Source organism: Phyllobates terribilis, unplaced genomic scaffold (assembly GCF_046119375.1).
Source record: "Phyllobates terribilis strain yellow unplaced genomic scaffold, ASM4611937v1 Scaffold_124__1_contigs__length_5142088, whole genome shotgun sequence".
NCBI classification, from domain to species: Eukaryota; Metazoa; Chordata; class Amphibia; order Anura; family Dendrobatidae; genus Phyllobates; species Phyllobates terribilis.
In genome coordinates, this window is record NW_027362884.1 from 2,921,433 (window position 1) to 2,946,072 (window position 24,640).

Consider the following 24,640-nt stretch of genomic DNA (forward strand, 5'->3'; position numbering starts at 1 on the left):
TGTTAGTAACTTTCTGGGAGAAGTGGTGTTCTTGCTCCAACAGATAGCTGACACTGCCAGACAAGGGCAGAGAAAGGCGCTCCAGAAAGAGATCCGAGCCCTTATGTACCAGCAACAGGTAAAGCTAACAGGTGATGAAATTGGTAATGTACTGGTGACAGACCTGGTACCCATTGTGATTCCCCCGATGAGTGAAATGCTGATATGGTCTAGAGCAGCAATAGGTCTCAAAGGACGGAGCTACCAGGTGGTAGTAGAGCCCCTTAGCTCCGAGCATAGGCCTACATTCTTGACTGCCAGAGGGGTAGTGGATGTACGCAATGGGAGGGTGCCCGTACGCCTCCTAAACTATTGGGAGGACGAGATTAGATTACCTTGCTACGCCACTGTTGCCAAACTGTACACAGTAAATAACAACTCCATACACACGGTGGAGTCCTTAACCTCACCAGACCAAGTGGAGGATAATGACCCGGCAACCCAGGTGGAAGATTGGTGTCAACAGCTCCATGTTGGGACAGACACCACTACTGCTCATCAGAAGCAGGGTGTACACCGGGTGGTTCAAGAATACGAGCAAGTATTCAGTAAGCACCCACTTGACTTTGGGAGGATTAAGGGGGTTCAACACCATATCCCCACAGGTGACCATCCACCCATCAAAGAACGTTACAGGCCTATACCACCAGCACACTACCAGAAGGTGAAGGAGATGTTGCACGACATGAAGAAGGCAGGGGTAGTAAGGGATAGTTGTAGTCCCTGGGCAGCTCCCCTAGTTCTAGTCAGGAAAAAGGACGGAAGCATGAGAATGTGTGTAGATTACAGACAAGTAAATCGCATTACACATAAATTTGCATACCCTTTACCACGTATAGAGGAATCCCTGGCTGCCTTAAAGTCTGCAAATTACTTCTCCACCCTTGACCTCACTAGTGGGTACTGGCAAGTAGCTGTTGCTGAGGAGGATCGGGAGAAGACGGCCTTCACCACCCCGATGGGACTCTGCGAGTTCAATAGTATGCTGTTTGGACTCTGCAACGCCCCCGGAACGATCCAAAGATTGATGAAGTGCTGCCTGGGACACCGCAACTTCGAGACTGTACTACTATACCTGGATGATGTGATAGTATACTCCAAAACGTATAAGGACCACTTGAAGCACCTGGCGGAGGTATTCGAGTCGCTGTCCCGGTGTGGGATGAAGTTGAAGCCCTCAAAGTGCCACCTGCTCAAGAGAAAGGTACAGTACCTGGGGCACATCGTCAGTTCAGAGGGAGTAGCACCAGACCCGGAGAAGGTCACTGCCATCCAGAAATGGCCGGAGCCGAAGAGCCTCAAGGAGGTACGTCAGTTCCTGGGACTAGTCGGGTATTACCGGAGGTTTGTGAAGGACTATACTAAGAAAGCGGTGCCTCTGCAAGACCTCCTGGTAGGACAGTCCCCCAGAGGCAGAAATCCCCCGTTCCAGTGGGGGAAGGAGCAAGCTGAATCCTTTAAGGTGATGAAGGAGATCCTGACCGGCGAAGAGATCCTTGCCTACCCTGACTACAGCCAACCGTTCCTGCTGTACACTGATGCCAGCAACGAAGGATTAGGAGCTGTACTGAGTCAGAAGCAGAATGGCAAAGAGAAGGTGATCGCCTATGCAAGCAGGAAGCTCCGCCCGACCGAGAGGAACCCAGAGAACTATAGCAGCTTCAAGTTGGAGTTCCTGGCCCTGGTCTGGGCCATCACCGAGCGGTTCAAGCACTATCTAGCCTCCAGTAAGTTCACTGCCTTCACTGATAACAACCCCTTGACTCATCTAGAAACAGCCAAGCTAGGAGCCTTGGAGCAACGATGGATGGCTCGGCTGTCAAATTACCAATTCACTATTAAGTACCGGGCTGGCCGCAAGAACGCCAACGCCGATGCCCTGTCCAGGATGCCTCACCAGTCAGACACTGAAGAAGAAGTGGACGACCTGGAGGAGATTGAACTACCTGCCTTTCATCAGAATGGGATGGTCCACGAGCAACGAGCCTCCAGGAGGCCTCGCGGTAACACGTTAAACCCCCTGCCTCACCACAGCTGGAAGGAGATTCAGGACAGCGACCCGGTTGTCAGCCGTATCAAAGAACTGATAACCCAGGAAGGTTCCTCCCTGGAGAAGAAAGCGTCTCTCCAAGCCAAGCAGCTGTGGAATGAGAAGAGCCGGCTGTTCATCTATAGAGAGAAGCAGTGCCGGAGGTACAGTACGTCAGCCCCAAAACCCATGAGATGGTATGGCAGACAGTGGTGCCCAAGACAGACATCCAGATGGTGTTGGAAGCCTACCACGATCAGGCGGGGCACTTCGGCTGGAAGAAGCTAGAGACCCTGCTGAAGTGTCGATTTTATTGGGTTGTTCCATTGAGAGGTGGTGCCGGAATTGTGGACCCTGTAGCCTCAGAAGAAAAGACTGCAGCAGCCAGAAGGCACCCCTGCAACCCATCAAGACGACTCGTCCCCTGGAGATCGTGGCCCTGGATCATGTCAAGCTGTCACCCAGCAAGTCAGGATATTCCTATGCCCTGACCATGGTGGATCACTACTCCCGGTTCCTGGTGGTCGCCACCGTCAAGGACCTGACGACAGAAACTGCGGCGAAGACATTTCAGGCGTACTTCTGCAGGCCCCATGGATACCCGGAGCAGGTGCTGACAGATCAAGGCCTAGCCTTTGAAGCCGAACTGTTCAAGGAGTTCTGCCATCTGTACAGGTGTAAAAAGATCAGGACTACACCGTACCACCCCCAAACCAACGGTCTCTGTGAAAAGATGAATAACATCATCATCGACCTGCTGAAGACCTTACCACTAGAGGAGAGAAATCAGTGACCAGACCTACTACCTGACCTGATAGATCTGTACAACCAAATACCTGTGAGTTCCACCAATTGTACTCCAGCATATCTCATGCGAGCCAGACCCAGGAAGTTGCCCATGGACCTGGAGCTTGGTGTAGTAGAACCAGAAGCAGATATGTCCACTGAGGACTGGGACACGACCAGACAGGAGCAGTACAGAAGAGTACAGGCCTTTGTCGAAGACAGTCTCACTCGGGTAAGGGACAAGCAGGAAGCCCACTACAATAAAAGTGCGCCCGCAGAACCCTTCACACCAGGAGAAGTGGTGTTAAAAAGAAAATAGGAGAAACCACAAACTTGATGACCAGTGGGAGAGAGAACCCTACACTGTGTTAAATTCAAGATTCGATAATAGGAAGACTTGCCTAATTAGTAGAGACGGAGGAATAATGACTGCAACGGTATCTAGAGACCATCTGAAGTTGTGTCCAGACCTGCTAAAGCTCCAAGAAGAAGTGCCTCTCACCTTACCGGAGGAGCCTAAAGAAGCAGTACTCCATACTGACTTAGGAGATTTCCCGGCAGATTGGCCTCAACTAGGAGGAGCAGTAATAATACCTGTGATCCACTTCTTTCAACAGCCAGAAAACCCTCCACAGCAAGTAGAGCCTGTAAGTGCTTCAGAAGAGCCTGCTCAAGAAGAATCCACAGAAGAAGGATCCCCGGTTTGAGCAGAGCAAGAAGGCCCAGCCAATGGTATACTTGCCAGTCCTGTAGAGAGGTTAAGGCAACCCTGCAGTTCCCCAACACTTAGAACTGACAGAATGGGAGGTAGTGCAAATACTAGTGCCTCACGCATCCCAGTACCACGTAGGTCGACGCATAGCACACGAGGTCAGACCCCTGTCAGATACAGAGAATAGAGAAGGAAACTCTGACAGTGTAAATAGTTGCCCCTGTGGTATTATATTGTGTATTTTCATGTATATATATTTATTAACTTGTTGTTTTGCCTTATAATGGACAATTTAAGTGAAATGGACACTTTTCCTTGTTACCTTTAGTTACTCGTCAGGGTACATAAAGAACTTTGTGGCTGTGGACTATGTGCAGCCCAAAAACTGCTTCTTGTAAATAATTGCACGCCCTGGAGTGCCCCTTTAGGTGACCTCGGAAGAAAAACGTGTCTGGTGTGGGACTAACGGAGGTCCGACTCAGGATCTCCAAGCCCTGCAGCCACCCCAGGGCCTACGTTGAGGGTTTGGGACAGGTCCCTCAAGCTGCCAAGTACTCTACCCTGTGAGATGGACATCCTGTAGGGAACCTCACCAGAAGAGACTTGAATTCTGAGGTTGCTTATTGTATATATGTATATATTTGTTATTTATAATGTTTTATTATGTAACGTTTAAGCAAAGTGCCTCCCATAAAGGGAAGAGTTATTGTATTGTTGTTATAAAAAGTACTTCAGTCCGGGAGTACTGAGCTTTGCTAGGGGGGGAATGTGGCGCCCCTGCTGCGCATTGGTGCCACAGATCCTAGAGGAGTGCATGGACGGATTCCTCCACAAGAGGCCCTCGTAGCATACACACACACCTCTACCTTCCACCTCAGACCAGCAGAGGGAGCCCGTTAGGGATATAAAAAGGGAAGGTGGAGCTAGGCAGTCAGTTCCTGCAGAAGATGAGCCTGAGAGAGGTCAGCCAGCAGTGGAGCTCAGTCTAGAGAACAGTTTCCTCAGGGGACAGAGGTAGTTCCAGGCCCTCTAGAGAGAGTTCAGACTCATAAAGCTCAGTCAGTGAGCTTAAGGCGTGCCGACGCCATAAGAGCAGTGAAGAGTAGCGTGGTTTACTGCCAGTGTGAAGCCTAGTGAGGGCCCCGAGCGCGACCGAAGGCAAGTGGAGTAAGCGAGCTACGTAGGGGGCAGAGGAGCTTAACCAGCTCACCCCACAAGCATTTACCGGACACCGGGTCCGCGTCTGCAAGGATCTCTAGGACCAGCAGAAACAACCGGGATCCCTGGCGAACTACATGTCCCAGGAGCACCAAAACCTGCCTGTAATACCAGGGTCAGGAATCACCGAGGCCCAAGAGACCAGGGAGTGTGATCTCCAACAGAAGGCCCTACCACCAGGTCAGCCGGTGCAAGACAGAGACCAAGTTAGGCCTAGCTCCAGGCAGGTCATAAACTTAACAGGAAAAGGCAAGAAACAGGAGGCCCCACACCCGCTCACTGGGGAGAGTCCTGAAATGCACCCTTCACCCTACAGTGCCCTTGATCGTGCCTGAAACACCACCAGTAAAGATACTGAAGTGAACTGTCGTGTGTGTGCCTATTCTTCCTCCGACCCAGCTGGGTCCCTCTGTCCTGCATCCCTTCTCCTATGCTGCCCTGAGGCCCCGCTCCACCTGTGGGGAGCCACACCATCTAAGCTGCCTGATCACCGGCCTCAGAGGACTGTAGCAGCGCTGGTGATCCTCACCAAACACCACGGGTGGCGTCACAAACTCTTTCCTATCCCATACACCTTTTCCCCACCATTCCTTCTTTCTTTTAAAGAGTGACCCCAGGGTACGGGCCCGGTAGCCGGCCACCGCGGCGTCCCCCAAAACCAAACAGCAAGGCCCGGGCACCGAGTCCCCATCCCTTGGGCGCGTCACTTCTCTCAGCACTCCCATCATTGCTCTCTCCTAGACGCCTCCATCATTGCGCTCTCCCAGCACCCCCATCATTACTCTGTCCCAGCACCTCCATCATTGCTCTCTCCCAGCCCCACATCATTGCTCTCTCCCAGCCCCCCACCATTGCTCTGTCCCAGCACCCCCATCATTGCTCTCTCCCAGCAACACGTCATTGCTCTCCCCTTCCCCACCATCCCCATCATTGCTCTCCCCAGCTCTATCAGCCCCATTATTGCTCTTCCCAGCCTCATCATTCCTCTCCCCAGCCCAATCAACCCCATTATTGCTCTTCCCAGCCCCATCAGCCCCATTATTGCACCTCCCAGCCCCATCATTCCTCTCCCCAGCCCCATCAGCCCCATTATTGCTCTCTCCAACCCCATCATCCCATCATTCCTCTTCCTAGCCCCATCAACTCCATTATTCCTCTCCCCAGCCCCATCAGCACCATTATTCCTCTCCCCAGCCCCATCAGCCCCCTCTCCAGCACCAATATTTCTCTCCCCAGCCCCATCATTGCTCTCCCCAGTCCCATCAGCCCCATTATTGCTCTTCTCAGCCCCATCATTCCTCTCCCAGCCCCATCCCCTCCCCAGCATTTCAGTAAAAAAAAAACAACAACTTACCTCAGCTTGCTCCCCTGCAGCAGCATCCTCCTGTTTGCCGGCAGCTTTCTTCCTGACCCAGGGGCGCGCTGCATGATGACGTCATCAAGCTGCGCGTGCCTGGGTCAGGGAGGAAGCAGAGGACGAACCCTCCAGCTCCGCTGCTATTCTCCTCCTGACAGCAGCGGAGCTGCAGGGATCCCTCCCTGACCGCTGCGTGCAGGGAGCAGCTGCACCTTGCGGGCCCCTTGGTGCAGCTGCATGGTCGGGACCCGGCACAGCTGCACCGGCGGCGGTATGTCCACCCCTGGACTGCTATGGGGCCCATAGCAGTCGCGTGGTCTGCCGCCATTGGCAGTACGCCACTGTGTATGGCATATACAGTGGGTGTGTGGTGCGTACGGCGTATACAGTGTGCGTGGTGCGTACGGTGTATACAGAGTGCGTGTGTGTGGTGCGTACGATGTATATGTGTCACCCCAGGCCTGGATGCCACAAATATTAAAGGCTGTGTCTGAGAGCAGGAGGGAGGTTCCCTGGTCAGGGACCATTAGCATGCAGCACCTCCTGTCCCAGGCCAGTAGGGGGAGCAGGCTGCCCCTATAAAAGCTGGAACTGGGGCAGGGTTAGAGAGACCAGAACCCACTTCTGAAGTGTCCAAAAGGGTTCTCAGAGATGAGGGACAGGTCAGCAGCAGCTGAGGAGTCCGTGAGGCAGAGGAGAAGCTGCAAGCCAGGGACAGAGGCGACGAGAGCCGGTCCTGGCTGAGAGAAATACACAACCGGACATTGGGGTCTGAGGCTGTCAGGATTGCAAGCCCAGCAGCAGAGAACCAACCCGCGAGGGATTTCAGGTCCCTTGGCCTAAGAAGCCTGGAGGCTCCGCCACACAGAGGGACCAGTACAGCAAGGAGAAGCAAAAGGTACCCAAGGCCCGAGTCGCAAGCCATACAGGTAAAGTACATGGCCAGCTCAGGGACGTGGGCTATTACACCACGAAAAGGGGGATAGTCAGCAAGAGCATAGAGAGAGAACGGTAGGCCTACACACTCACCCTGACCAGTGGGGCTCGCCCGAATGCTCTCAGATACCCAGGCCCATTCCTAACCGGTACTCCTGTTGGGTCAGTAATAACATCTGCAATAAAGACCCTGGACTGTTTGAAGCGTAATCTGAACTCTTACTATTGCGGCCTGCACTATCACCCCCAGCATTCACCTACACTGCCCTGAGGCTACACTCTTCCCGTGGGGAGTTGTCCTACCCCTGTGCTGCACACCAACACCAGCCTCAGTGGTCTGCCTCGCAGCGGCGGTTATCTCTGACCGCAATCCACGGGTGGCGTAGTCGGACATTCCCAAATGTATAAATAGACTGCCACAGCATTTGGTCTGACCACCCTGAGCCACGGGATCGGGTTGCCACTACTACCCCCAGCATCGTACAGAAGCCCGGTTCCGGCTGCCCCACGGCCCAGGGGGCGAGTCAGCTTTGGCGTAGTCGGCAGGATTGTGACCAACCCGCCACAAATGGGTATTGCGTGCCTGAAAAATACTTTATACTTACCTGAGTGAAGTTTCCCGCCATTCAGGGCCATTTCCCGCCAATCGGAGCCGTTTCCCGCCATCGGGCGCCATCTTCGGGACGCCGCGCGGGAAGAAGAGGGGCATGGACGTCCAAAAACGCGTGAGACCTGAAGCCCCGCCCTACGCTGAGACGCCGTGCAAGGTCCTGGAAGGAGAGAGAGCGACGCCGACGTCATCACCGAGCGACGCAAGGTCCTCGCCCAGAGCATCGCGAGCGGATCCGCGGCCTACAGAAGAGGATCGTCGGAAGGTAGGCCTCGGTTAACTAGGGGGGAGGAAGATGTCGGACGCGGAGGGACCCTCTACCACCAGCGTAGCCGCTGCAGCTGTGATGCCGTTTTCCATGCCCTATATCCTCGGAGCGGCCTGGCTGCCACAGTATGCCGGCGAGTCACATACCTTGGGCGAATTTAAAGAAAGGCTGTATAGCCTGTTCAAAGTTTATCCCCTGACAGAAGAACAGAAAGTAAGCATACTGATAAGGCAGTTAACTGGTGCGGCCCAGCGGGAGGTAAAGTCTTGGACAGCGGAGGAGAAAAGGACTGTAAGGGGGGTTCTGACCCATCTACAGGACACCTTTGATACCCGTACCTCAGCAGAAATCAAAATGCGGTTCTATGGATGTAAGCAGCCAGCTCAAAATAGCATCAGAGACTATGCCCTAAATTTACAGGAAGCCTTGGGGGCAATTAAGCAAGCTGACCCTGGCAGCGTGCAGGATACCGATAAACTGTTGACTGATCAGTTCATAGAAGGTCTGCTGTCCAGCGCCCACAGAACCCAGCTACGCCTCATGGCCCTACAGAACCCCGATTTGACTTTTGCACAGTTCAAAGATAGGTCCATCCGGGTGCTCCGAGAACCCGCACCAGGGGGCGCTGTAGTTTCCCGGCGCCCTGCCATCACTTACCACCAGGAGGCAGCGCCCTACCCTGCAGACCTTGTGGGGACTGATGCGCAGGCCCTAAAGCCATCCCCGCCTGCAAACATGCACCATCAGGTCCAAGAACTGACAAAGAGTGTTGCTGCATTGACCAGGACCGTACAGTTGTTACAGATGGACCCGTCAGGACCAATCAAGCTGGCTTCCAGTCTGGAGGATGTCCTGTGGCGTTGACGGAGGAGGATCTCGTCGTTCAGAGGGAGACTCGCCGATCGTTACACTGAGGATGGACAGCCGATTTGCCGCCGTTGCAGCCAGCCGGGACACGTAGCCAGGTACTGTACTTTAAATGGGTCCGACCTGGGGCAGAGGGCCAACCCCCAGGCATAAGGTCACCAGGCCCGTCTAATTGGCGTGATAAGTACGTAGGGGGACGCCCGGTTTTACCCGTAGTGCTGGACGGTATCCCTATGAGTGCACTGGTGGACACCGGGTCCCAAGTGACTACCATCCCCTATGTACTTTTCAAGCAGTACTGGAGTGACACTGACATAACCCGCTATCCAGACAGTGACTTGAGCATCATCGCCAGCAATGGCCAGCACATGCCGCAGGTGGGGTTCAGAGAGATGATCATTGTGGACATTGACCGTCGAGAAAGTCACCCTAAAATAACCTTGGGTACTAACGTGATTGAAAATTGTCTTTCAGAAGTGATTGCAATTTTGCAGCAGATGGCGATGAATGCGAGCTCCAGCCAACAGAGGGTCCTCCAGAAGGAGATAAGAGCCCTGATGAGACGGGTAGAACTGTCTGGTGGTGAGATCGGTAGCGTGAGGATGAGCGACCCGTTCCCCATTGCCATGCCTCCCAAAAGTGAAATGATGATCTGGTGTCGGACTGCAATCGGGTTAAGAGGGAGAGACTACCAAGCCATGGTAGAACCCGTGTACTCAGACAGCAGGCCCACCATTTTGACAGTCCGGGGGGTGGTTGATGTCCGCCATGGAAGGGTGCCCGTCCGGATCTTAAACATCGGGGAAAGGGAAGTACACTTGCCCCGGTAAGCTACACTAGCCAAATTGTCTGCTGTCGAACACAATGCTCTCAGGGTCGTGGAACCCTTGCCTCCATCTCCCCCGGTGGAGGGTAATGGCTCCCAGAAACTTAAGGAGGACTGGTGCCAGAAACTCCACGTGGGTGATGACTCCACTCCCTTGCACCAAAAACAAGGAGTCTACCGGGTGGTTCAGGAGTACGAGAGAATCTTTAGTAAGCACTCGCTAGACTTTGGCAGGGTGAAAGGGGTAGAACACCACATCCCCACGGGGAGCCACCCACCAATAAAAGGGAGATACAGTCCTGTACCCCCTGCACATTATCAGAACGCAAAGGGCATGCTGAGAGAAATGAAAGAAGCCGGGGTCATTAGAGACAGCTGTAGCCCCTGGGCAGCCCCCTTGGTTCTGGTAAAAAAGAAAGACGGTACCATGAGAATGTGCGTGGACTATAGACAAATCAATCGTATCACCCATAAAGACGCGTACCCTATTACCTAGGATAGAGGAATCCTTAGCCGCACTGAAATCAGCTAATTTCTTCTCTACTTTGGACCTTACTAGCGGGTACTGGCAGGTTCCTGTGACAGAGGCTGACAAGGAGAAGACTGCCTTCACCACCCCGATGGGATTAAGTGAATTCAACTGTATGCCATTCGGGCTCTGCAACGCACCCGGGACCTTCCAGAGGCTGATGGAATGCTGTCTAGGGCACTGAAACTTTGAGACGGTCCTACTTTACCTGGACGACGTGATTGTCTGTTCAAAGACTTACAAGGACCATCTAAAGCACCTGGCCGAGGTGTTCGAGGCCCTGGCATGCTTTGGTATGAAAGTGAAACCCTCCAAGTGCCATCTGTTAAAGCCGAAGGTACAGTACCTGGGGCACGTGGTGAGTGCAGAAGGAGTAGACCCCGACCCCGACAAGGTCACAGTAATCAAGAGCTGGACAAGCTCCTCAAACATCAAAGAAGTGAGGCAGTTCCTCAGGTTGGTAGGCTACTACCGAAGGTTCATCCCCGGGTTCACAAAGATGGCGGCTCCAATGTAGGTCAGTCTAAATCCAGAAGTCAAAAGCCACCCTTCAAGTGGGACAAGCCGAAAGAGGAGTCCTTCCGCCAGCTGAAGATGGCCCTCACGGGGGATGAGATCCTGGCCTACCCCGATTATGGCCAGCCTTTTATCCTCCACACAGACGCCAGTAATGTGGGGTTAGGAGCCGTACTGTCCCAAAACCAACAGGGCAGAGAAAGGGTGATCGCGTACGCCAGCCGGAAGCTGAGGCCCACTGAAAGGAACCCGGAGAATTACAGCTCCTTCAAGCTAGAATTCTTGGCAGTGGTGTGGGCCGTCACAGAACGGTTCAAGCATTACCTGGCCTCCGCAAAGTTCACTGTGTACACGGACCAGTTGAAACACCTGGACAATGCAAGACTAGGTGCCCTAGAACAGCGGTGGATGGCCCGGCTATCAAATTATGACTTCACAATCAAATACCGGGCAGGCAGAACCAACGCCAACGCAGACGCCCTATCAAGAGTGCCCCACCTACCCGAAGGAGAAGAAGACTCGGAAGAGCTGGAGGAAGTAGAGCTCCCTGCGTTCCACCGGTATGGGGCCACTCAGTATTCTCACCGGGTAAGAGACGAAGACCTAACCACCGTCATGTTCAACCCCACCACGGCTGGGCTGAAACACAAGATAGTGACCCTGCAGTTCGCCTGGTGAAAGACCTGTTAACCCAGGCAGACGCTAGCCCTGGCCCGGACACTCCAGAGGAAGCCAAGCAGTTCTGGAAGGAGAAAAGCAGGCTATTCCTCTACGAAAGTAAGCTGTGCACGAGGCTTGTCAACCACCGGACGCACGAGCTGGTAGTGGTCCCGAGACGGGATGCAGCAATGGTCCTGGAGGCCTACCATGACAGAGCGGGACACTTCGGGTGGAAGAAACTGGAGTTCCTACTGAGAGAGTGGTTCTACTGGATCGGTATGAGAGGGGCCATAGAGAAGTGGTGCAGGGACTGCGGCCCATGTCACCTCAAAAGGAACGACCGTACCAGCCAGAAGACACCCTTGAGGCCCATCGTCACCAGGCAGCCTCTTGAGCTGGTTGCTCTGGACCATGTGAAGTTGGCTCCAAGCCGGTCTGGCTACATCTATGCCCTCACGATTGTGGACCATTACTCCCGGTTCTTGGTGGTGGTCCCGGTTAAAGACTTGACAGCCCAAACAGCGGCCAGAGCCTTCCAACAACACTTCTGCCGTCCACACGGGTATCCGGAACAGGTCTTGACAGATCAAGGTCCAGCGTTTGAGGCGGAAGTCTTTCAGGAGTTCTGCAACCTCTACGGCTGTAGGAAGATTCGGACAACGCCTTACCACCCGCAAACCAACGGGCTGTGTGAGAAAATGAACAATATCGTCATTGATCTCCTCAAGACGTTGCCCCTGGAAGAACGCAGCCTGTGGCCGGAGAAGCTGCCAGACCTGATAGACTTGTGCAACCATATCCTGGTGAATGCTACAAATTGCACCCCGGCTTACCTGATGCGAGCAAGACCAGGTAAGCTGCCGGTAGACCTGGAGATGGGAGTCCTGACACCCGAGGACACCTACCCAGACGCGGACTGGGATACGGTACGGCGGCTACAGTACAAGAAGGTACAGGAGAGTGTGGAGAGGAGTCTGGCTCAAGCAAGAGAAAAACAAGAGAGGCTCTTCAACCAACACGCCCCTGCTGGTCCCATGGAACCTGGTGAACAGGTCCTGAAGCGGAAGAGAAGGCTTCACAAGCTAGATGACCAGTGGGAGAGCGACCCGTACACAGTACTGCCGTCCAACCACAACAACCCGAAGGTATGTGTAATTACCAAGGATGGAGGAGAAACCACTAGCACTGTCTCCAGAGACCACCTAAAACGGTGCCCCGAGCAACTGCAGAGTCCAAGAGAAGATCAAGATGACCTTGAACCCGTAGAGGACAAGGAAGAAATGGTCAGCACCATTCTCGGAGAGTTCCCCCGGTCCTGGACTCGGATAAACAATGCCATATTGGTACCCATCCTACACTTCCTTCAACCTACCCAGCAGGAGCCTACAGGAGAGCAGGAAGAACAAGAGGAACAAGCAGCCCGGAGGCAGAAGAACCCATGCCAGCAGCCCAGGAGAGTCAACCCCCTGCTGACAGTGAGCCTGCCATGCCTGCGGTAAGCCAAAGGACCCGCAGACAGCTGCCTGCCCTGCCTGTAAACCCAGCTAGTAGCTGTACCCTAAATGCTAGTGGGTAAAGCCAGGATAGACCACCACCAGACAGTGGGTTACGCAGGTCAACCCGGATCACTAGGGGTCAAATACCAGCTCGCTGGAAAATCTGAATGTAAAGTATGTAGTTAATGTTTTATACTTGTTACCTGGTTATTAATACTGTTTTCCCAGTTTTCCTAGATACAATGGACTGACAGGTCATGGACACTGAATGGCCGGAACTGTCTTGTAAATAGTTGCACTAGGTGCCCTCTTGTGAAGATGGCCACAGTAGATAAACCTGTCCGGCGTGGCTCCCTTGTGGCCCAAAGTAGTTAGCTCGGCCTTGTCGCCACGCCCAAGGCCAGGAGCTTGGGGTTTATGGAGACAGGTCCCCACACTGTGGAAAACGTCACCTTGTTGGGTGATATGGACACCCGGTCACGGAAGCGCCGTGACCTTAAGGACAAAATGTACTTGTATATATGCTATGTTGTCATTTATACCCTGTTTTTTGTTGGCCAAAAAGGCTTAGTCCCAGAGTACTAAATTTTAAAAGGGGGGAATGTGTCACCCCAGGCCTGGATGCCACAAATATTAAAGGCTGTGTCTGAGAGCAGGAGGGAGGTTCCCTGGTCAGGGACCATTAGCATGCAGCACCTCCTGTCCCAGGCCAGTAGGGGGAGCAGGCTGCCCCTATAAAAGCTGGAACTGGGGCAGGGTTAGAGAGACCAGAACCCACTTCTGAAGTGTCCAGAAGGGTTCTCAGAGAAGAGGGACAGGTCAGCAGCAGCTGAGGAGTCCGTGAGGCAGAGGAGAAGCTGCAAGCCAGGGACAGAGGCGACGAGAGCCGGTCCTGGCTGAGAGAAGTACACAACCGGACATTGGGGTCCGAGGCTGTCAGGGTTGCAAGCCCAGCAGCAGAGAACCAACCCGCGAGGGATTTCAGGTCCCTTGGCCTAAGAAGCCTGGAGGCTCCGCCAAACAGAGGGACCAGTACAGCAAGGAGAAGCAAAAGGTACCCAAGGCCCGAGTCGCAAGCCATACAGGCAAAGTACACGGCCAGGGACGTGGGCTATTACACCACGAAAAGGGGGATAGTCAGCAAGAGCATAGAGAGAGAACGGTAGGCCTACACACTCACCCTGACCAGTGGGGCTCGCCCGAATGCTCTCAGATACCCAGGCCCATTCCTAACCGGTACTCCTGTTGGGTCAGTAATAACATCTGCAATAAAGACCCTGGACTGTTTGAAGCGGACTCTGAACTCTTTATTGCGGCCTGCACTATCACCCCCAGCATTCACCTACACTGCCCTGAGGCTACACTCTTCCCGTGGGGAGTTGTCCTACCCCTGTGCTGCACACCAACACCAGCCTCAGCGGTCTGCCTCGCAGCGGCGGTTAACTCTGACCGCAATCCACGGGTGGCGTAGTTGGACATTCCCAAATGTATAAATAGACTGCCACAATTTGGTCTGACCACCCTGAGCCACGGGATCGGGTTGCCACTACTACCCCCAGCATCGTACAGAAGCCCGGTTCCGGGTGCCCCACGGCCCAGGGGGCGAGTCATATACAGAGTGCGTGTGTGTGGTGGTGCGTACGGCGTATACAGTGTGTGTGTGTGTGGTGTGTACGGCGTATACAGTGTGTGTGTGTGTGGTGTGTACGGCGTATACAGTGTGTGTGTGGTGGTGCGTACGGCGTATACAGTGTATGTGGTATGTACAGTGTGTGTGTGTGTGTGTGTGTGGTGTGTACGGCGTATACAGAGTGTGTGTGTGGTGTGTACGGCGTATACAGTGTGTGTGGTATGTACGGCGTATACAATGTGTGTGTGGTGCGTACGGCGTATACAGTGTGTGTGTGTGTGGTGCGTACGGCGTATACAGTGTGTGTGTGTGTGGTGTTTACGGCGTATACAGTGTGTGTGTGTGTGGTGTGTACGGCGTATACAGTGTGTGTGTGGTGGTGCGTACGGCGTATACAGTGTATGTGGTATGTACAGTGTGTGTGTGTGTGTGTATGTGGTGTGTACGGCGTATACAGTGTGTGTGGTATGTACGGCGTATACAATGTGTGTGTGGTGCGTACGGCGTATACAGTGTGTGTGTGTGTGGTGCGTACGGCGTATACAGTGTGTGTGGTGTGTACGGCGTATACAGTGTGTGTGTGGTGGTGCGTACGGCGTATACAGAGTGTGTGTGGTGTGTACGGCGTATACAGAGTGTGTGTGTGGTGTGTACGGCGTATACAGTGTGTGTGGTGTGTACGGCGTATACAATGTGTGTGTGGTGCGTACGGCGTATACAATGTGTGTGTGGTGCGTACGGCGTATACAGTGTGTGTGTGGTGCGTACGGCGTATACAGTGTGTGTGTGGTGTGTACGGAGTATACAGTGTGTGTGGTGCGTACGGCGTATACTGTGTGTGTGTGTGGTGTGTACGGCGTATACAGTGTGTGTGTGTGGTGCGTACGGCGTATACAATGTGTGTGAGGTGCGTACGGCGTATACAGTGTGTGTGTGGTGTGTACGGAGTATACAGTGTGTGTGTTGCATGCGGCGTATACAGTGTGTGTGTGTGTGTTGCGTACGCCGTATACAGTGTGTGTGTGTGTGTGTGTTGCGTACGCCGTATACAGTGTGTGTGTTGCGTACGCCGTATACAGTGTGTGTGTGGTGCGTACGGCGTATACAGTGTGTGTGTGGTGCGTACGGAGTATACAGTGTGTGTGTGTGTGGTGTGTACGGCGTATACAGTGTGTGTGTGTGTGGTGTGTACGGCGTATACAGTGTGTGTGTGTGTGGTGTGTACGGCGTATACAGTATGTGTGTGTTGCATGCGGCGCATACACTGTGTGTGTGTTTGTAAATTAACCTTAAAGAGTAAATCAACTTTTGGGATGTTTTTAATGTGATTTAGGGTCATTAATTCTGAGCAGATTTGTGGGGACCCCAATCCTTTGCTCCTTTGCTTAAAAGACCTCCTAGAAGAGCGCAGCTCAGTAGATAGGAGAGTACACTGAGCAGAGCAAATGCAGCAGAAAGTCATAGTCATGTCTCCTCACCTCTTCACTTCTAAGAGATCTTCTGAGTGATCAGGGTCTCAGATTCGCACTAATCTGCTCAAAATTATAGTACCTAAATCATGTAATATATATCCCTAAATGTAAGTTACTTTTTAAACGTTTAATAGTTCCACTGCTTCCATCTAATCAGTACATTGGTTCCTATATGGTCCACAGTCTGATGATGACTGGTAACAACTCCCAGTATCTCCTTACCATTGCTAAGGACATACTGGGAGTTGTAGTTAAGTCCTCCATTCTCTGGAATTCCTATTGTTAGCAATGCCCTTCCTCCACCAATTGCAAATACAAAGGATCCATCCATGGGGTGAGATCTTGGGAATAATTGAATCGTACCTACATTTAAAAAAAAAAAAAATCTCCTATTCTTAATAATAACCGTATTTTTCGGACTATAAGATGCACTTTTTTCCTCCAAAATTTTGGAGGAAAGTGGGGGGTGCGTCTTATAGTCCGAATACTATATTATTGTATGGCCGCGTGGTGGTGGGTGTGGGGGAGCCGCAGTGGGGGATCAGCGGGGCACAGGAGGCAGCAGCCGCCTGCTGCAGCCTAGCTGTGCCCGCTACTAAAGAAAATGAATATTCCCTGCTCCCCATACCCATGGGCGCGGAGAGCAATGAATATTCATTTCTCTTAATAGCCGGCACACTGTAGCCACAGCGCGGCTCCTGCTGCGCTCTGTGGTCAGTGTGCCCGCTATTAAAGCTCATGAATATTCACTAAAACCCACTCCCATGGGTTGTAGTGAATATCTATGGTCTTTAATAGCAGGCACACTGACCCCAGAGCGGCAGCAGAAGCCGCGCTGCGGTACAGTGTGCCGGGTATTGAACAGACTGCTCCCCACGCACAGAGTCCCGGCGTGGGGAGCAGTGACTATTCCAGCACAGCGTCTCACACTGTGTGAGGGCGCACGGCAGGGACACCATGCGCGCCCTGCCATGTGCCGCTCACACAGTGAGAGTGTCAGCAGCAGGGCGGGGCAGCGCTGGAGGAGAGAGGAGGTGAGTATGATTGTTCATTTTTTTTTTGTAGGCAGCGTGATGGAGGCTCAGAGGGTGCCATACATACCAGGATGGGGGGCTCAGAATGTGCCATACATACCAGGATGGGGACTCAGAAGGTGCCATACATACCAGGATGGGGCTCAGAAGGTGCCATACATACCAGGATGGGGCTCAGAAGGTGCCATGCATACCAGGATAGGGGCTCAGAAGGTGCCATTCATACCAGAATGGAGGCTCAGAAGGTGCCATACATACCAGAATGGAGGCTCAGAAGGTGCCATACATACCAGGATGGGGCTCAGAAGGTGCCATACATACCAGGATGGGGCTCAGAAGGTGCCATACATACCAGGATGGGGCTCAGAAGGTGCCATGCATACCAGGATAGGGGCTCAGAAGGTGCCATTCATACCAGAATGGAGGCTCAGAAGGTGCCATGCATACCAGGATGGGGGCTCAGAAGGTGCCATACATACCAGAATGGAGGCTCAGAAGGTGCCATGCATACCAGGATAGGGGCTCAGAAGGTGCCATGCATACCAGGGTGGGGGCTCAGAAGGTGCCATGCATAGCAGGATGGGGGCTCAGAAGGTGCCATACATAACAGGACGGGGGCTCAGAGGGTGCCATGCATACCAGGATGGGGGATAATGGGGTGCCATGCATTCCAAGATGGGGGATAAAGGGGTGCCATGCATACCAGGATGGGGTATAAAGGGGTGTCATGCATACCAGGATGGGGGATAAAGGGGTGCCATGCATACCAGTATGGGGGATAAAGGGGTGCCATGCATACCAGGATGGGATGGGGGGCACTTATACCAGGAAGGAGGGGCCATACATACCAGGATGGAGGATATTAACAGTATTGGGGGACATTACCCCAATACCAGTGTCAGCAGTAGACCCCTCCCCCATAACAGGGCATCATGACCACATTTTTTGCTTAATTTTTTTCCCTATTTTCCTCCTTTAAAACCTAAGTGCGTCTTATGGTCCGGTGCATCTTATAATCTGAAAAATACAGTAACCCCTTTACCCCCGAGGGTGGTTTGCACGTTAATGACTGGGCCAATTTTTACAATTCTGACCACTGTCACTTTATGAGGTAATTACTCTGGAATGCTTCAACGGATCCCCCTGATTCTGAGACTGTTTTTTCGTGACATATTGTACTTCATGATTGTGGTAAAATTTCTTCAATATCACTTGCGTTTATTTGTGAAAAAAACAGAAATTTGGTGAAAATTTTGAAAATTTTGCGATTTTCAACATTTGCATTTTTATGCCCTTAAATCAGAGAGATATGTTACACAAAATAGTTAATAAATAACATTTCCCACATGTCTACTTTACATCAGCACAATTTTGGAACCAAAATTTTTTTTATTAGGGAGCTATAAGGGTTAAAAGTTGACCAGCGAGTTCTCATTTTTCCAACAAAATTTACAAAACCATTTTTTTAGGGACCACATCATATTTGAAGTTACTTTGAGGGGCCTTTATGACAGAAAATATCCAAAAGTGACACCATTCTAAAAACTGCACCCCTCAAGGTGCTCAAAACCACATTCAAGAACTTTATTAACCCTTCAGGTGCTTCACAGGAATTTTTGGAATGTGGAAGAAAAAAATGAACATTTTTTTCACAAAAATGTTATTTTAGACACAATTTTTTTTATTTTCGCAGGGGTAACAGGAAAAAATACGCCAATACCCCATATGTGGGGAAAATACAGTGTTTGGGCGCACGGCAGAGTTCAGAAGGGAAGGAGCACTGTGTGACTTTTTGAACGCAAAATTGGCTGGAATTGAGAGCGGACGCCATGTCGCGTTTGGAGAGCCCCTGATGTGCCTAAATAGTGGAAACCCCCCACAAGTGACCCCATTTTGGAAACTAGACCCCTCAAGGATTTTATCAAGGGGTATACCCAGAGGTACGACACAGAATTTGATAACATTAGTTCATCAAATTGAATAAGTTGTCATTAGTCTTGAGTGCAAGTGCTCGCTACTTGAGTTTGCATTGGGTACTCGGGTATGCACCATGTATCGTACGTGCTCGAGTGACATTCTCAAGTCCCCCTCGCATGCTTCACGGTTATTAGACACCCAAAAAAAAACATCCAGGGATTGCTCGTGCATGGCAGGCAATCCCTGCAAATTTTTTTTTGGCCACGAAGCATATGGGGCGGAGACTCGAACATGTCACTCGAGCACCCCCGATACTCGGTGCATACCCAAGCACCCGATGAAAACTCAAGTAGCGAGCACTTGCGCTCAACACTAGTCACCATATCGTCATCTTTTTTTTTTTTACTTTTGAAAAAAATCCCAAACCTGATACAACCCTAACCCCAACCCTAACCCTAGCCCAACCCTAACCCTAGCCCAACCCTAGCCCAACCCTAACCCCAACCCTAACCCCAACCCTAACCCCAACCCTAACCCCAACCCTAACCCTAGAGTTTATTTTTCACGCCGTTCCTCGTGCGGTATAAGTGATTAGACGGCTTTATTCTTCGGGTCGGTGCGATTACAGCGATACCAGAATCATATCAGGTTTTTATGATTGACAGCTGTCACACACTAAAAGACGCATTTTTTTGTAATATCTAGCTTTTGCATCGCCATATTTTGAGAGCTATAATTTTCCATATTTTGGCCAGCAGAGCCATGTGACAGCTTGTTTTTTGCGGGACGAGTTGACGTTTTTATTGTTGCCATTTTCAGGCACTTGACATTTTTTGATCGCTTTCTATTCCGATTTTTGGGAGGCAGAATAAACAAAAAACAGCAATTCCGGAATTGTTCTTATGGGTTTTTTTTTATGCTTTTCCGCGTGTGGTGAAATTGATAAGGCAGCTTTATTCTTCGGGTCAGTACGTTTACAGCGGTACCACATTTATATTGTATTTCCATGTTTTGGCGTTTTTACACAATAAAAGTTATTTTATAGAAAAAATAATTTTTTGCATCGCTTTATTCTGAGAGCTATAACTTTTTTATTTTTCGGCTGATGGAGCTGTATGGCGGCTTGTTTTTTGCGGGACAAGATGACAGTTTTCAGTGGTACCATTTTTATTTACATTCGTCTTTTTGATCGCGTGTTATTCCATTTTTTTTGGGCGGTATGATGATAAAGCATTGTTTTTTGCTTCGCTTTTTTTTTTTTTTACCATGTTCACTAAAGGGGTTAACTAGTGGGACAGTTTTATAGGTCAGGTCATTCCGGACGCGGCGATACCAAATATGTGTTCTTTTATTTTTTTTTTGTTTTTTTCATAATAATATTTATTGATGGGTACATTATATATATTTTTTTTGGTGGATTATTTTTTTAATTTTTTTTTTTATATTTTTACAATTTTTTTTTTCCATTTTTTAACACTTTTTGGACTTTTATTCTGTTTCCCACTATGGGACTTTCACTTTTTTTATTCTGATTGCCTGTATAGCACAGGGATGGAGCACCATCCCTGTGCTATACAGTCTGTCAACGCTGCAGATGCAGAAGATACTTTGGTCATGCACTGCGCATGACCAAAATATCTTCCTGCTGTCTGATGACCTGGATGTTGTCATGAAGACATCCGGGAAGCTGCGGCAAACTGCGCTGGAGGCCGAGAGAGGAGGTGAGTATTGCGATCACCTCCCCTTGCCCCCGCAATGTTGCGATCGACTTCGATCGCAGCATTGAGGGGGTTAATGTGCTGGGAGCAGTGAGGGACCTCTCCCTGCACATAGTCACAGCTAATACCTGGTGCTATCAGCTGACACCCGGCGGCGATCGCCCCGCACCGCTTGTGTGCGGGCGCGATGGCCATATGACCTAACAGTACGTCATTGGTCCAATCGGCCCAGGTCACCATGACGTACTATTAGGTCACACGTCAGAAAGGGGTTAATTTTTAGTGTGTTATTGGTTTTAATGATTTGTAATCATGAAAATTATATGTAGATTTATTTATTTCTAAAGCCTGTATGCAATTATCAATCACGTCAGTGCCTATCTATTTAAAGCACTCAGCGTGGTATACATTCTGGAATCACCTGATGAAGGGGACAGATCGTCTCTGAAACGCGTTATGTGTTGAATAAATCGACTTCTCTTGCTGGTGGTTCCTAACTCAGAGCGTGGCGACCTGTGGATCTCCACCACCCACTGTTCATTATCTTTCGCTGTATCATGGCTCCTGAGCATGATGCCGGGGAGGGCAGAAGGTGCTGCAGTGCTCCAGGACCGCAGTCATTACCGCTTAGTATCAGCTTTGTGTCTGGCATGCACAACTACCAGAGGTGAGTGGAATACCTCTCACCCTCCATCTATATGCTGTGACATTCTTCACATGGCGCGCCTTCTCTTTTTGGTTTATTTTCTCATTTTTCTGTCTGTGAGCATAGAGCTGATGTGACTTGCCAAAAAGCACAGGTTTGTTTCATCTGTCCAAAGGACATTCTCCCAGAAACTTTGGAAAATTCCTGTCTTGCCTTTTTTCTGATTTGCTTTGAACAATGGTTTCCTCCTCCTCTTCTTCCATGAATTTCACTTTGGTCAAGACAGCGACAAATGGTGCGATCTGACACTAATGTACCCTGACCTCGGAGTTCACCTTTAATCTCTTTGAAAGTTGTTCTGGGCTCTTTTGTAGCCATTAAAATTATCCATCTCTTCAATTTGTCATTAATTTACTCTTGCGGCCACATCTAGGGACATTGGCTGCCGCCTCATAGACCTTAAAGCTCTGAATAATATGTGCAAATGTTGTAACAGGAACATTGGTTTGGAGATGGTCTTATAGCATCTACCTTTAACATGTTTGTCTATAATTTTCTTTCTAATTTCCGGAGACTGCTCTCTCTTTACCTTTCTTTGGTCCATGTTCACACACCATGATACCAAGCAGCACAGAGACTACTTTTTACCCTTTGCAGGAATTGTCTGGTCCAAATTGATAAGTCTGCAGTCACTCTGTGTGACTGCAATAAGATGAAAAACTTGGCACTCAAGATGACTCAATGAATTTTGAGAATTTAATAGTAGAAAAAGTAGTACAAAACAAACATTTCGGTCATGTAAGACCTTCCTCAGTGTACAGAAATGTTGGTAGTGGACATGAATGAGAGGTGCAGTGTCCATCTTCTATATAAACCACTGTGTGGTATCTTATAACAAGGGTGATGGCGGTGGGAACACGGTGTCTGTATACGTCACTATCAATGCTGATCTGTGTAACATCCCCTCCATCACCTGATGTGAACCTGTTGAGTGTTGCGTCTCACATATTGGAGACTGCACCCACATTCCAACAGGTAAACAGTAAATGACATAGCACAGGTTAGATGTTGGTAAAACAGAAAAGCTTCTCCTGTCACCTTCGATTGAAAGTAGGTACATCCATGCTTCAACACTGTAGCATAAACGCTTAATGTTTGAGTTTGGGAGCTATTGGGAGATTGTTAGAAGGTTTATCCCTACCGTTAAAGGAAACCTGTCATCAGGATTTTGCTAAGTAAACTATAGGCATTGTCAGGTTGGTGCTGTTACACTGATTAAAATGATATCTGGTTTGAAGAAATCTGTCTAGTGGTTCTTGTTTAATCTGTTTGCAGTTTGGAGTTAATGAGATGCTTGTGCTTCGAGACCGGCCTGTGGGCAGGTCGTTTTTTTGGTTCTCTGGCCTCATTGTCATCATTCTGGGCTTAAATGACAGGTCACTGAACCTTTAAATACTGCGCTTGCACAGATAGATGCTACTGTGCATGCACCGGCGCCATTTTGTTGGAGGCAATTTTTTTTTTTTAAGACCACAATATTAAATGTGCAGTATTTAAAATAGGAGGAAGGTCATGGAAGGTTATTTAAGCCCAGAGCACAAGCATCTCATTAACTGCAAACACAGATTAAAATGATACCTGGGTTGAAGAAATCTGTCTTATGGTTCTTGTTTAATCAGTGTAACAGTGCCAACCTTTCACTGCCTGTAGTTTACTTATCAAAATCCTGAGACAGATTAACTGACCACCAAGGTCACATACACAATTAGTTCTCAATAGTAGGACAATGAGACTCTGTTCAACGTCTATAATAGCAAATCATATAGAAAAAATGACATATAAGAACATAATTTTGCAAAAAATTCATAAATTTATTAATACACATTAATTAAAAAAACATCCATATTGAAAAAGTGGCATAAATACATAAGTAGTGAGCTATAATAGAGATGCCAAGACCAATACAATCATATAATAAATAGATTAAACCTACATAGTTGAAGAAAATACGGGTATGGGTATGTAAACCACATGCCCTATCCCAGCTGTAAGCATAATATCAAAGCTTCAATGCAAATGCTAAGGTGGACAGTGCATAAATAGTTGATATAAAAGTAAATCCATTTAGCACTTGAAAATAAGTGGGAATGTAGTATTACTCACATATGTATTGTTTATCAGTCCAGGTATCGTCACCCCTACGCGCGTTTCGGCGCTGTGCCTTCTTCTGGGGGTTATAGTATGTCTGGAACCGGTATCCCTTAAGTATTACTTATTGTCCAATGGGTGAAAGTAAGACAGGACGCAGCTATTAGAATAGCCAACCGCTCATCATAATACATACATATAGAGTCACGTGTGCCCCTGTATTACCACTCACATCCGGAAGTATATAGTAGGACCCCTTCGCTTCAGGACGCAATCATCTGCCCCTCGTCCCCCGTGATAACAAACCACACCTACCAGGCCACATGAGCGGGACTTGCTATGACGCGTCGGGACACAGTCATCCGCCCCTCGCCACACATAAATACAAGCCACACCCCCCCAGGTCACATGGACGAAAATCGCTGTGACATCACAATCTGACCAACGGGGAAAGCCCATAACAGGGGACATAGCGCTATAATGTGGTAAGTATACATTATAAAACGCCCAACAAAAGTGTAGATAAATGAATATAGGAAGTGGACAATCGGATCTAATGAGAAGAGTCGTGGCTAAACCACAGCTATTTAACCCAATAGTGCCCAACTAACGCAATAATGAACCAATCACAGAATAATAAGTGTGAACAGATAACATATCACAACGGAAAGAAATCGCAGATCAAAAGAAGCAGGATATATCTCAGTAGATGCATAGCTGTGGGACCCCTTCCCCCATATAATTGCCATCAGTAGCCAATTATAATCAAAAGACAAAGACATTCTTCATATCAATTGTATGGCTAATGTTAATCCAATATTGTAACTAAATATTACCGAAAAATACTGTCCATGGGGGCATGGCGCCATTGCCCCAACGGAGAGCACCAGTCAAAAACCACAAAAAATGCGGTGTAATATGTACATATAAAAGATACAGTACACTGTGTAATGGAGAAAAATGATAGAAACATTCAACAATTAAATCCTACACAATAGGTTGTAAGCATAAACATACAAAAAACACAATACACCGCATAATACAGCTCAATATCAAGTATATCCAGCAATTAGATGAATTCATTCGTTGCGTAGCTTTTCTTTGTCCCAGTAGATGATAATATCTCTGTGACCTATTGTCAGTAGTCCAGGAGAATCATTGATTAATCAAGATGTATAAATCGTCCACAGCCATCCATCAATAGGAGTAACCAGCAGAAAGAGACA